Source organism: Quercus suber, unplaced genomic scaffold (genome assembly GCF_002906115.3).
Source record: "Quercus suber isolate HL8 unplaced genomic scaffold, Cork oak 2.0 scaffold_222, whole genome shotgun sequence".
NCBI lineage: Eukaryota > Viridiplantae > Streptophyta > Magnoliopsida > Fagales > Fagaceae > Quercus > Quercus suber.
Window position 1 is genome coordinate 642,999 of NW_027069680.1, and position 12,900 is coordinate 655,898.

General features: G+C 35.9%; 1 long non-coding RNA gene across 1 annotated transcript; it reads right to left on the minus strand.

Annotated features, from left to right (window-relative positions):
• Positions 1-4,807: 4,807 nt before the first annotated feature.
• LOC112010396 (uncharacterized) lies at positions 4,808-6,185 on the minus strand. The gene is made up of 2 exons (XR_010631560.1): positions 5,802-6,185; positions 4,808-4,986 (listed from the first exon to the last, which is right to left on the minus strand). It is a non-coding gene; the product is annotated as an uncharacterized LOC112010396 (long non-coding RNA).
• Positions 6,186-12,900: the final 6,715 nt, after the last annotated feature.

A 12,900-nucleotide genomic window follows, 5' to 3' on the forward strand; every position in this document is an offset into this window, starting at 1 on the left:
AGTGCCACGACCTTCTATTCTTTTCAATGTAGAGAAACCCTAATTCTCTACTCATAAGCTTTTATGCGTTAAACATCAACATCTTTTTATTTACTTATTTGGCTTTGGTTAGAGCATATAGCCCCTATATATTATTTACTTGGTTCCCAAGAAGCCCACAATACTTGTAAGCCTTACATTTAACTCCAAATAAATAATAATATCTCTGCAATCAATTTATAATTGGACCGTGTCTTTCAAATCAACTATCTCGTGCACCAATCTATCTATTTTATGAGAAATGTTAACGAGAGCCTTCAGGGCATTGGTTAATAATTCATTTTAGGAAAGTTTTGATACCACTTTTATAGAAAATGAAAAAAGCTGTCAAAATTTTTTTTTTTTCATTTTCCATAAAAAAACTTTCTTTAAATGGATTATTAACTAGTACCCTAAGGGCACTCGTTTGCATTTCTTTTATTTTATTTATTTTTTCTATATTGATCATAAAATTAAATAATAACACCTTAAAAACAAATCAAATAATTCATCAATTTCACTCTATAAGTAATTAAATTAAATTTAAGTGAGGTGGGTTTTATAATATTGTTTAGGCACTGCTGCCCCAAATAATAGTATAAGTCCCATCTCTATAATATGTCGATTAATGATGCAAAAAATCGTCAGTATGAACTCCTCGTCAATATAGATGGACAAAAGAGTTGGTTTCATCCAGAGACGAACTTGTTAGTGTTGTTCTTCTCTGGCTTGTCAATACAAATGGACAAAGTTGTTGGCTTCGTCTAGTGACGAACCTACAATAAGATATGAGATGGAGAAACATGAACACATTAATGTCTTTTATGGCTTCGTTTGTCATTGATGTCCGTACGTTACACCTTGCATTGAATAGCGGTTAATTTGTCTGTCGAGAGATGGACAATCTTAATCATTCATTAGTAATGAATGTGGAGGTGTAATAGACATTAATGGTCTTCTGCCTGTTGGCCCGTCAATTAAGTTTTTTCCTGTCTGGCGCATTAACCATTACTCGCGTCATTTATGGGGAACTCATTTAATGTATGTTGTAGTCGTTTGTCACATGAACGATACTAGCTTTCTCTTCTTTTGAACGAGGGTGATTTTTCTCCTCATTATCGATGTTTTCATTCAACTGCTCCATTTTGTTCTAGCATATAAGGACAAGAAATCCTACAAATAATGCCAGATTCATCCAGAAAAATTTTAAAGGAACCTTGAGTTAATTCAAGAGCACCATCACTTTGAAATTGTTTAGTAGTCACAGAGAACATATTTTTTGCCATATGCTTAAAGTGTTGAAAGGAAGCCAATGCATCAGATTAAAGCCTCAAAGGATATATCCAAGTAAAACGACTATAATCATCCACAAAAGATAAAATGTCGAAAACCGCCAAAATAAGCAACTGGAGTAGGTCCCCATATATCACAATGTATAATGTTCAAAGTAGAAAGGGCAAAATTTTCCAAACAATGCAATTTTCAAAATTTTTAAGCCGGATAGTACACGTTCAAACTTATTTAGTTAGTTAGATTGTTTTTGAAAGTCGAGTTTGGCAAACTCGACTTTGGGCTAGAAAACGAACACTACAAACGCCACTATAGGTCCCCTATAGTGGCGTTTTCTATAAACGCTGCTATAGGCACAAAAAAACGCTACTACAGTATTTGTTTTCCAGCCAAAAAGTCAAGTTTGCTAAACTCGACTTTCAAAAACAGTCTAGCTAACTAAATAAGTTTGAACGTGTGCTATCTGGCTTAAAAATTTCAAAAATTGCACTGTTTGGCAAATTTTGCCCAGACAAAAGATTTAAGTTTTGAACGATTAAATGGCAATTTATGACTTTTAGCTAACTGAAAAGACTCACAAAAAATTCAACTTGTCACTGCGTGGGAAGTAAATTGAGAGTTATAGTAGAAGGATGTCCCAATTGTCTATGCCAAACCTGCATAGATGCCCGAGTGACAAATAAAGCCATGTTGGTTCTTATTGAAGGAAGCTTGTGAATTGGTAGAGAGTGCAGATCACCCTCGAATGGTCCCTTCACCAATATTGTCCCGGTTTGAAGATCCTTAACTTACAAACCCAAGGTAAAACTTCAACAATTAATTATTATGAGTCAAACTTGGAAATGGATAACAATCCATTCTCCATCTATGGATTTGGCACTTTATTCGAGCACTTGTATTGACTGAAGATGTGTGTGTCGGAGCAGAGTATTGTGTTGTATTGAAGGAAGGTGGATGACGCTGATCATCTCGTTGTCAACGATTCTGAAATTGTCCGGGACGAGATTGTTTTCCTTGCTTGTAATTCATGCGAAAGAACTGATTTGAAGCTTGTGAAAAGGAGGTGCCATATTCGGATTTCAGCCCACATTCGACATTGTACCCCAACCCGTTCAGGGTTTTTCACCCAGCGATGCCTGTTTAGTGTATAAGATGCAAAAAGTATGTCCACGAGTGCAATACTATGGAGATATGTGAGGGTAAATATTTACAGCAATATTCATTTTAAGAAGTTTCCACCAACCATTGAGATTTTAAGGTGTTATTGCTCACCTAATTCTAATCAATTTTATTTCCTAAATTAATTAAGAAAACCCTAAGGCTCTTAAGCTAAACTAGAAAATAAAAGAAAACCTTAAACTAAAAATTATAAATTCGAAAGTTCGATTATGTGTGGGGAAGGTATTAAGCACCCGATAATGCTTATCCAAAAGGATAATACCTCATTTCAAGTTTAATATTAAATTTCACCATTTTAAGACTAACAAAAATACTTGACATTTGGTTTTGAAAGAGAATGATATGCATGTACATATGCAATAATGCAAAGATTCAGTCTATCCTAGGATGCTATGTGAATGCATGACATGTATATTCTATCCTAAGGTGACATGTGAATGCATGACATGTATGATCTATTCTAGGATGATATATGTATGCATGGACATGTGAACAATTTATTTTATAAAACAAGATAACAAAGACATGGCTAAACATGTGATCGATTGGCATTTATTAGACAGGTAAATTGCATAAGAAAATAAGTAAAACTTACTTCACAGATAGCATAACATAGCATATGCCAAATGCAATTTTTGCAAATTCTTTTTGCAAACTATTTTATCTCACGCAAAAAGACAAAGAAAAAATGAACACAATGATTTAATTTCTAGAAAAAATGAAAACAATGTCATTTGACAAATTATTGATATTGAAGAAATATTTTTATTTTGGCAAAACAAGGAAAAAAAACATTTTGGTGACCTCAAGGGCCTTTGTGCAATTTTGGAAGTTTTATGGGCCATTTTGTAATTTCATGAAAGTGGAGGGCTCAAAATGTAATTTGATAAAGTTTTGAGGTCACTTTGTAATTAATTAATTAATTTTTTGTGTGTGTGTGCGCGCACACGCCTGTTGGCAGGTCCAAGGTTTGGGCTTATTATAGTCAGAGTGAGTGGGTCTTTGTTTGAATGTGAGTGGGCTGCGTGGAAGGAGTTATTGGGCCAAAGAAATTCAGATTGGGCTTGTTGATTATTGGTGGTGTGGGCTGATCTTGAATTTTCATATTGGGCTTAAGCTAAGTATAAATTGTTAGGGCTTGAGGTTTCGGATGAGGCTATTGGAATCGATGGGCCTGGCTGGGTTTGACCTAGCCCAAGATTTCCTAATAAGCCAACCGGTAGGTCGGCAAACAAATGGCTAGAGCAGAGTATTCTCTCTCTCTCTCAGCCAAGCTTACATGGCTTCACCGCAAGCCACCACCTGACACCACCATGAGATTGTTCTCACTCTCGGTCTCGCTTAAATCTTTCTTTCTCCTAAGCTCGCTCAAACCCAAACCCAAAACACCATGGCCGAGCTCCAAGAGCTCAAACCCCAAGCCCAACCCTATCTCACTCTAAAGGCAAAATCTCAGCCAAGGTCGAGACTTTCGTTGGAACCACCACTGATAGTGCCAATTTACGATGACACCACCACCAACGATAGCTGCCGCTCCTCTCCCCTCTCTCCTCTTTTTGTTTTTGTTTTTGTTTTTTTTTTTTTTTTTCTAGTTTCTGTTTTCTTTTTTTCTTTCTTTTATTTTTATTTTTAGTTTGGGGATTTGGATTTAGGGATTGAGTCTCCTTTTGGTTTGAAAGAAAATGGACTTTTGTTAGGTATGGCCGAAAGTCCATCATCTAGAAACAAGATGTGATTGTTTGGAGAGATGAAAATTAGTTGAAGATCTACTAAAAAATTATTGTGTTGTCAAATTTGTGGCAAACCGTTCACGTGCATTAACTTCTCGTAAGCGCATTTTCCTTAAATCTCAAAGGACCATTGCTCTTGCTCAAGCTATTGAAGCTGAATTAATGGATAGTTCTGGAATTGCACCAAAAGCAACTATAGGTCTAATGGCTAGACGGGTAGGAGGAATTGACAATCTTAGCTTCATTCCTGCGAATTATAACAATTATTTGCATATAAGACAAATAGAAGATATGAAAATTGGAGATACAAGTGGCCTACTTGAATATCTACAAAAAATGCAATCTAAAGCCCTTAATTTTTCTTATGCAATTCAAGTTGACCTTGATGATCTTATAACAAACATTTTTTGGGCAGATGGTAGGATGAAATTGGATTATGAATATTTATTTGCATTGTAATTTTGATTTTTTTTTTTTTGGAATACAATATAAAACCATTAAATAGTTTTGTGTATAAAAGTATCCCTGACAACAAATTTTTTTTTTGGGCCTGGTACATGAAACTAGAAAGCCCTTACCAATAATCTTCCTTCAACTTAATCAAACAACTATCCCTTGAACCCTTGTGTAAATATCTGGTGCACACATAGCAGCCTTGATGTAATCTCATAGCAATAGATCGGCCATATTCATTATCTAGTTTGGGTGAAGTTGTTCTCCTCAAAGTAAATTTAACATATTGATAACCCGGTCTTAGCTTGACATATATCTACAACAAATGTGAAAGAAAGCAAGATTTGATTATTGGGGAAGAAAAAATATTTTATACCAAAAGTTTTCCAACGAAGCATCTTAGTTTCTAAAGGGAAATATACTACGCTAAAACATAGCTAGAAGCAAAGTTTGTAGAGAAGAATGAATGCTTAACATTGAAAAGAAAAGCTTAAAACTTAAGTACCAATGCCGTGTATAACAGATTTGAGAATTGCAGCATAGAAATATATGATCATGACCAGGCAAATAATTAGCAACTTCATCGTTTTTACCTAACCTCATTCAAGAATTTCAACAAACATATAAAACACAATCTAGCAACCACACTAATTGAGCAAAACATAACCACCTGACTTGTTCCTTAGTTAAGTTTTTGTTAAATTCTTTTTAGATTTCATTCTTGTTGCCCACCATATCATAACAACCAAAACAGTGAGTAAATGTTAGTTCTCTATCGTTGTGAAGAACACAACAAGGCAGTGATAATGTAATGAGGGATCATACTTCACACTAAGATAATCGTGATGATTCTTCTCACACACACAAAAAGAAAAGAAAAGAAGAGATGATCGTGATGGTGTTGGACCAATAATAATGAAAACAATTAATAAGAATGAAAACGAAATAAAAGGGAATTGATAAAGACGAGGTTGGTGTCAATGCAAAAAAGAACCAAAAGATTATATAGGATCAGGATAACAACCAACTAAAGCTTTATTAATCATTGTCAGTTTCAAAAATGAAACAAATTAGGATCTGAGTAATAAAATATCATTAAAAAAGAAAAGAAAAGCAGAAGACACAATCTACCTCCAAAAAGATCCAAGCATTGTAAAAAAAATTGTCAACACCCACATGGCCGAACCCCAACGGAGAGGAAGTTATTAATGTGTTACATAAGGCAATCCCCAAAATCTACAAAAGAGAAGAAATTGGGACATTAACCACATCAAATCTTCAAAATCCTGGGAAGACAAAGGATTACCTTTACCCGAGACTTCATTCATCGGGGTACGCACATTAATTAAATCGGAGAGGGCGTCCTTCGTGGTGGAGCAGCGATTGAGAGAAAGAGAGAGACGGAGAGTTCAGAGTTTGTAGAGACGGGTGGAGGAGGGTGCCTCATTTTCAGAATTGTAACCGTGAGGCATTAAAGTAACGCCCCTTTCAAATAAAGATAAATATCAAAAAATTTAGTTGTTGTCACTTTTCAAAACAATGCTAAAAAATAACATTTTAAGTGTTTAAAACTTGAGTTTCAAGATAAAATTTGAGTTTTTAAGTCTCGATTTGTAAGCGGATGAGAAAAAAATCTACGTGAAAATCGAGTTTTAAAAACTCGAGTTCCATAAATTGCAAAAAAACATCGTTATAGGGCTTTAAAACGTCACCATAGGAATTAAAAAGACCACTATAGGGCTCCCTGAAGTATGAGGTGATCATATAATTTTTTTTTAGTAGGAAAATGCCGCTATAGGGTCTTAAAACGTCACTATAGGACTTAAAAACACCACTATAGGAACTTGAGTTTCTAAAACTTGAGATCTATGTGGCATTTTCAGTCCAACTCATCCAGCAAAACACTCGCAAAGTGAGTCTTGGGGACTCGAGTTTTAATATGGATCTCGAGTTTCTAAAACTCAAGATTCTGCTTTCCATTATTCTTTCAAACCTTACCTAACTTACTACATAGTTGCCCCTCACAATGCTAGTCTGCCTATTCCCTCCATTAAAGTTAGTTACGTTTGCCCTATTAGTTGAGAAGAGAAAAAGACAAAGATAAAAACAAAGCAGCTAGGTGTCAATTTTTTATTAGTGGTACAAAGAGTGGTACATGAGTACATCTATCTATGCTATTATTTAAGAGATTTCTCCTATCTGGATTCCTTATTATTATTTTTTTGTTAAAAAATGCCTTTACACCCCTATGTTTAAGTAGAGAAAAAACTAAAGGACAATCTGGTAAAAATACAACTCTAACTTCCACTAAAACATTACCTAAAAAATAGGATCACTCTCCTGTTATTTATCTATTTATTTTTTGAAAGTTCTCCTATTAATTTTCAAAATTGTTTTATTCACTTACAAATTAGATTCTCAAAATAAAAAATATATATATAAAATAAAAACACAAAGTTTTATTTTGTTACAAAATACTAAATAGAACCACTAAAATAAAATAATAAAAAAAAGTCTCATCGCACGCGCGAAGCGTGTGTGATGAGGCTAGTATCATTGTAAAAATATTGTGAAAATGTTGTGGACATATCATTTCTCATTTATTTTAGGGCTCCTTGATGAGGAGAAAATATACAGTCTTTTGGTAGACCACGTCACTTGTCCATCATTCTACTAAAAGATTCCAATTTGTTTAAAATTGCTGAGTCAGTAATCAGTTTCTGTTTAAAAAAATTTTCTAACTCAGCAATTTTAAATAGGTGAGAGTCTTTTAGTGGAATGGTGGACCATGTCATTTGTCCACCATGAGAACTTTATAATTTCTCCATGAGAGATGATTGTTGTTGAATATGAGAAAAATATCTATTTATTTAGGACTCTCTTAGGGTTTTTGGTAACACACTAACACACCACATGAGTGACTTGTGCAAAGGATTAGAACATGGACTGCAATGTGCTTAAAGAACCGTGGACTTTAAAGTTTAAATCAACAATTAATAATTTACATAAAACATTGACATGCTCATTAATTAAAAGTAATTAGTGACTTCTAAGTAAATTACATGTATGACTTGATAAAAATAAAGAGACCAAAAATACAAAGTAATTGGATTTGGATAAAAACAGGACATGTAATTTATAAACCAAATAAATTTCTTAATCAATTTGATACTCAAACCTTAATAGCATGTTGTTGGATAAATACATGTTTGTATTGCATACAAAATATATGCAGCGAAAAATTAACGGATTTACTTCATTTGTAATTGATAACATGTACTATGTAAATTTCAGAATATAAGAATAAGAGAGTGTACCTTGGTGTGGTGAATTTCAAAACAATAATTAGAAGTACTTGGGAACACTTTTCATCTTCACTCCAATTCCACTAATATCCAAGATGTGTGGTCTCTCAATTAGTTATATGAATTTGTTCAAAAGAGAATTAGAGAATGTTCAACACTCACATACAAACCATTTCATGTACTTAAAAAAATTATGTATGTTTTTCTCCTTATAACTGATTATCTAATTGGGCTAACCTTTTGGGCCTTTCCAATTGGGTTTAGTATGTGACTTGGAGTGGGACTAAAAGGGAACAAATAAGGCTTTACCTCCAATGGGCCTTGGGCTTTACTATTAATTCTTGACAAGTTTAAAATTTCCATTAATTATATTTAATAACACTATATAAATATAATTGCACTCTAGGTCTTATTAATAAATTATATTTTAAGGCTTTATTGTATATGCAACTCATTTATAAAATATTTGTAGTAATACAAAATTATTAATGTAGACTGTCACTTTGTGAATTATTACATTTTAATCTTTGAATACCCGGTTTAATCCTTTTAAGTTATTCATCATATATTTATGAAATCCAATTTCATAAATATATACTTTAGTAATTTCTTACTAAAGTGGTTAGGTATAACTCTCTAAATAACCGAACCTATTAAATTTATCTCAAGGGAATATTTTATATTTCCATTAAGAGTTTATGAATTCTATCTTGAGAATATATGTTCTATCAATACTAAATGTGGCTGCCCAACATACTGAAGTTTTGATCGTGTCTTTAGATCTCACTCTTGATATATCAAAGTAATCTACACTTCATGATCAAGTCTATTATCCTCTTAGGATTAAGAGTTCATGTAAATAGAAGTTATGGGATTTATTATTCATTTGACAGTTGTTAGGAGAATAATAAATCTCACAGCGGTCCAGTTCAATATGTCTTAACTCTTAAAACATATCTGATGAGTCCTTGGAAATCAGTGGGCTGAAAAGTCTTCGGGTGTTGATGATCTTGAAGGGTACGTCCTGAAAAACCAAAGAAGATCAGAGAAGACCGGTGGAGGCTGGTCTTGAATCCTCCGATGGTAAAGTTAGTGGATTGAAGTAGAAAAGAAAGTACTTCAAAGACTTCACCAATTTTTCTCAAGAATCAAAAAAAGTGTCCATACCTCTGCGTAGAAGGATCTTTATATAGTGTTAGCCTGACAGTTATTTTTCCTATCGTCGTAGAGTTTGGAGGATTTAGAGGTAACTTCCATAACTGTCATGGAAGCTACCTCATCGAGACTTGTGTTCAACAGTTAACAGAAGGCTTGGTTCGCAACAACGTGACTCTTGGCTTTTGGAAGAGTGCCATGACTCTTGGTAAACCCCGTCCGTCCATCATTAAGGACGAACGAGGTTCGCTGCTAGTACGTCCCCCATTGGATGAGTGAATGAAGGACGAGTGGAAAAGGACGGTAAGAGAGGGACGAGCTTAAGAGCCACTCATTCTCTACTTTGTACCTTGTCATGGACGGCCATATGGATGAGAAATCAGCTAAGCACTTTCCTTACACCATCAGTTGCCCCGTCGTCCATGGGTCGTCTAAGAAAATATAGTAATTTAATTCTCTGGACGGACGAGCTTCTTTCAACAATCAGAGATGCCACGTGTTACAACTTAAATGGTGGTTCATTTCGTTGATTCAATTTTTCAAGACGAAGACCACGTGTCATCATCTGGTTGGTTGCGTCGTTTCATGTGCTTAGGTCAGCCATCTATAAATAGTAGAATGCCTCCACTACCCTCCACACTTCTAAGATTTTCCTTCCCTGACATTCATTGTCTAGAGCCTCGTCTAAGAGTTTTCTCGCGTCCATAGTTTTAGTTCGTCCTAGAGCCAGGTATTCCTGCTCTTCTCGTCTTTTAGGTTTTCAAAATTTTCTTTTCAGAAAATGTCAGAAATAACCATCTCCTCGTCTAGCGATAGTACAGAAAAACCTATAGACGAGTATTACGACGAAAGTAGTGATAACTCTAGTGATACCAGTAGTAGTAGTAGGGGAAACACCACTGACGAGGAGTATGTCTCAAGGGTCCCTGGGCTTCCCTTAGAAGTAGTACAGAAACAACTTAGAAAAACTTTAGGGTCCCAGGTAGGCACCTCGTCTTCCATCCCTCCATCTAGTCCTTTGGATGAGACGGAGATAACTGTATATAGTTGTGCTGTAGATATTCCTTCCAAGACGGACGAGGAAAGATTAAATAACCTTAGGGAATGGTACCAAATTCCAGACAAGTTTAATCCTAGATTACCCGTCTGTGGAGAGTGGTGTTGTAATCCCTATTTTGGGATAGGTGTATATGAAGCCTACCTTCTTGGAGGTCTTAGGTTTCCTTTAAATGCTTTTACCAGAGAGTTATTAGTTAGGTTTGGTTTAGGAGTGTGTCAATTCAACCTAAATGCATGGAGATTAATTATCTCTATGCAAATTTTGTGGAGGGAAGTGTTTGGAGGGGACTGTTCTATTACTGTGGACGAGTTCCTCTACTGCTATAAACCCTCAGAGATTTATCAATCTCCTGGCTTTTATCAATTTACAGGCAGAGGTAAAGATTGTAGATTAGTGAAATCCTTGGCCTCGTCTGACAGAAAATGGAAGACGGAGTTTTTCTTTGTCTTTGGATTTTGGGCTAAAAATCCTGTAGACGTTGGCCAGGATACCTTTGGTCGTTTTACCGAGGACCTAGGGAACCTTCGTCCTGAGGGTAAGTCCCTTAGCTTTCCCCCTCTTCTCTCTCTTTCCTTTTATTTATTATTATCATCATGTAACTTCAATTTATTCCATTACAGCCGTTGGACGACCTGCTTTGAGCAAGTTGCATCGTGACCGCATCCACAGGGCTCATCTACACACAGACAGGGATTTCCATTCCTTGGTCAATCTCAGATGACTAGCCAAGTGGGGGTTAGGCCCTAATCCATCTGACATAGCACTTGCACACGAGATTACTGTAAGAAAAAGTAAGTTTTAAATTTCAACATTCCTTGTATCTTTTATTTTCATTTTCATGTGTGTCGAAGTGAATTCTCTTCGTCTCCTTATAGGAATGGCAACCATGAGAGGCAATAAGGGAAAGGAGGTAAGTGCTGAGGGGACTCGTCTTGAGCCTGATCGTCAAGCTCGTCCTGTAGCTGGAGATAAAAGGAAGACCATACCCAAAAACTTGGATTTGGAAAACTTCCCTAGTAGATGTGGGAAGAAGGTCAAGCATGGCTTTTCTCAAGTAGTCAAGCCTACTCCGTCGTCCCATCAGCCAGCCAAAGTCTTTGATATTGACTCGTCTACTCCTGTTAAGTCCACCCTGTCCAAGACCCCACTGTCCAAAACTGTGTCAACCTCGTCTCAACCATCCCAAAAGGCCCCTTCAAATATTATTGAAAACGAAGACCTGGCCTGGGAACGTTTCAAGAACGCTGTTTCGGATGAGGATATAAACTTCTGTTACGACATGTCCCTCAAGGACTTTGAACACTCTGGTGTCCATGGCCTTTTCTAGGTAACATTTATCTTCGTCTTGACCAAATGTTCATTTCCTTTTTTTTTTTCTTTTACTTTTTTTTTTCTTTTTTTAACTTTTATTTGTTGTTGACTTTTATAGGGCATGTCCAAGTTTATAGCAGCGTCCAGACAAGCCACATGGTTGGACAAGATGAGGATCTTGTTAGAGACGAGGATATAGGAGTTGAAGGAAGAAGCTAAACAATGGGCTGAGGTGGTTGCTAAGATGACGGACGAGGTGAAAGATCTGAAAGCTTTGGTTGATGATTTGAAGGCTAGTGCTGTGGAAAAAGATGCTTGTCTTGAAGACTTGCAGAAAAAGAGCGACGAGCACAGCATTCTCCTTTCCAAGGCTAAGGAAGATGCAGTGGCTGAATTCAAAGCATCTAAACAATATACTGATGCTTTGGATACTAACTATGCAGCAGGGTTTGAAGATTTTAGGATGGATGCTGTTGAAAAGTTTCCTGATGTGGACTTCAGCTCCATTGTACTCAATCTGAATGCTGCCACCATTAGCTCTCTCCTTCACCTCGACTCTGAGGATGCCAATATAGAGGACGATACCACGACCCAACCTCAGGACGACCCCAACATAGATGCCTCAGCTTAAAAAATATCTTGATAACTTAGTTTTTATTTTTTATTTTTTATATGTAATTCAAGTACATTTAGGTCGTCCATGTTTAAGGACGAGTTTTGATAAAATAGTTTAATTTTGTAAGGGTGTTTGGACGTTTCTCGTTCGCCCTTAAAACAATCAAATGAATGCTGTTTCTTTTATATATGCATGGACGAGAGTGTTTATTTTCATATACAGGATTTCTTGGTTTGCTCGTCTACATTTCATATATATATATATATACTTAAACCATTTTTATTGGAATTCCACTTGAGTTTGATTTGTCCATGTGAAATTGTAAGTATAAGCATTACTCATCCTTAGACTTGTCTATGTATTTTTCTCGTCCTTAGACTTGTCTTTGCATTTTGCTCGTCCTTAGACTTGTCTCTGCATTTTGCTTGTCTGTGGACAGTTTTTCAACAGGTGACTTAAACAAGTTCAAAACGCCCATGCTTTTCCTCGTCCATGGTATAGTTAGGTATTATATTTTACCTTGCCCATTTTATGGACGAGCATGCCTTGGACTTGTTTGTAATTTGATCTTAGGCATGGGCTTCATTCCATGTTTTTTATGTAAATAGACAGCCTCCAGACTCGTCCAAAGTTATGTTCATCTAGGCTGGCATTTTTACTGGTAGTACCTCCTCAGGTGCTCAACATTTCAAGGATGCTCCAACTTCCTCCCGTCTAAGACCTCCAAGTAATAGGATCCTTGTCTCTTGCAGTTGACAACTCTGTAGGGGCCTACCCAATTAG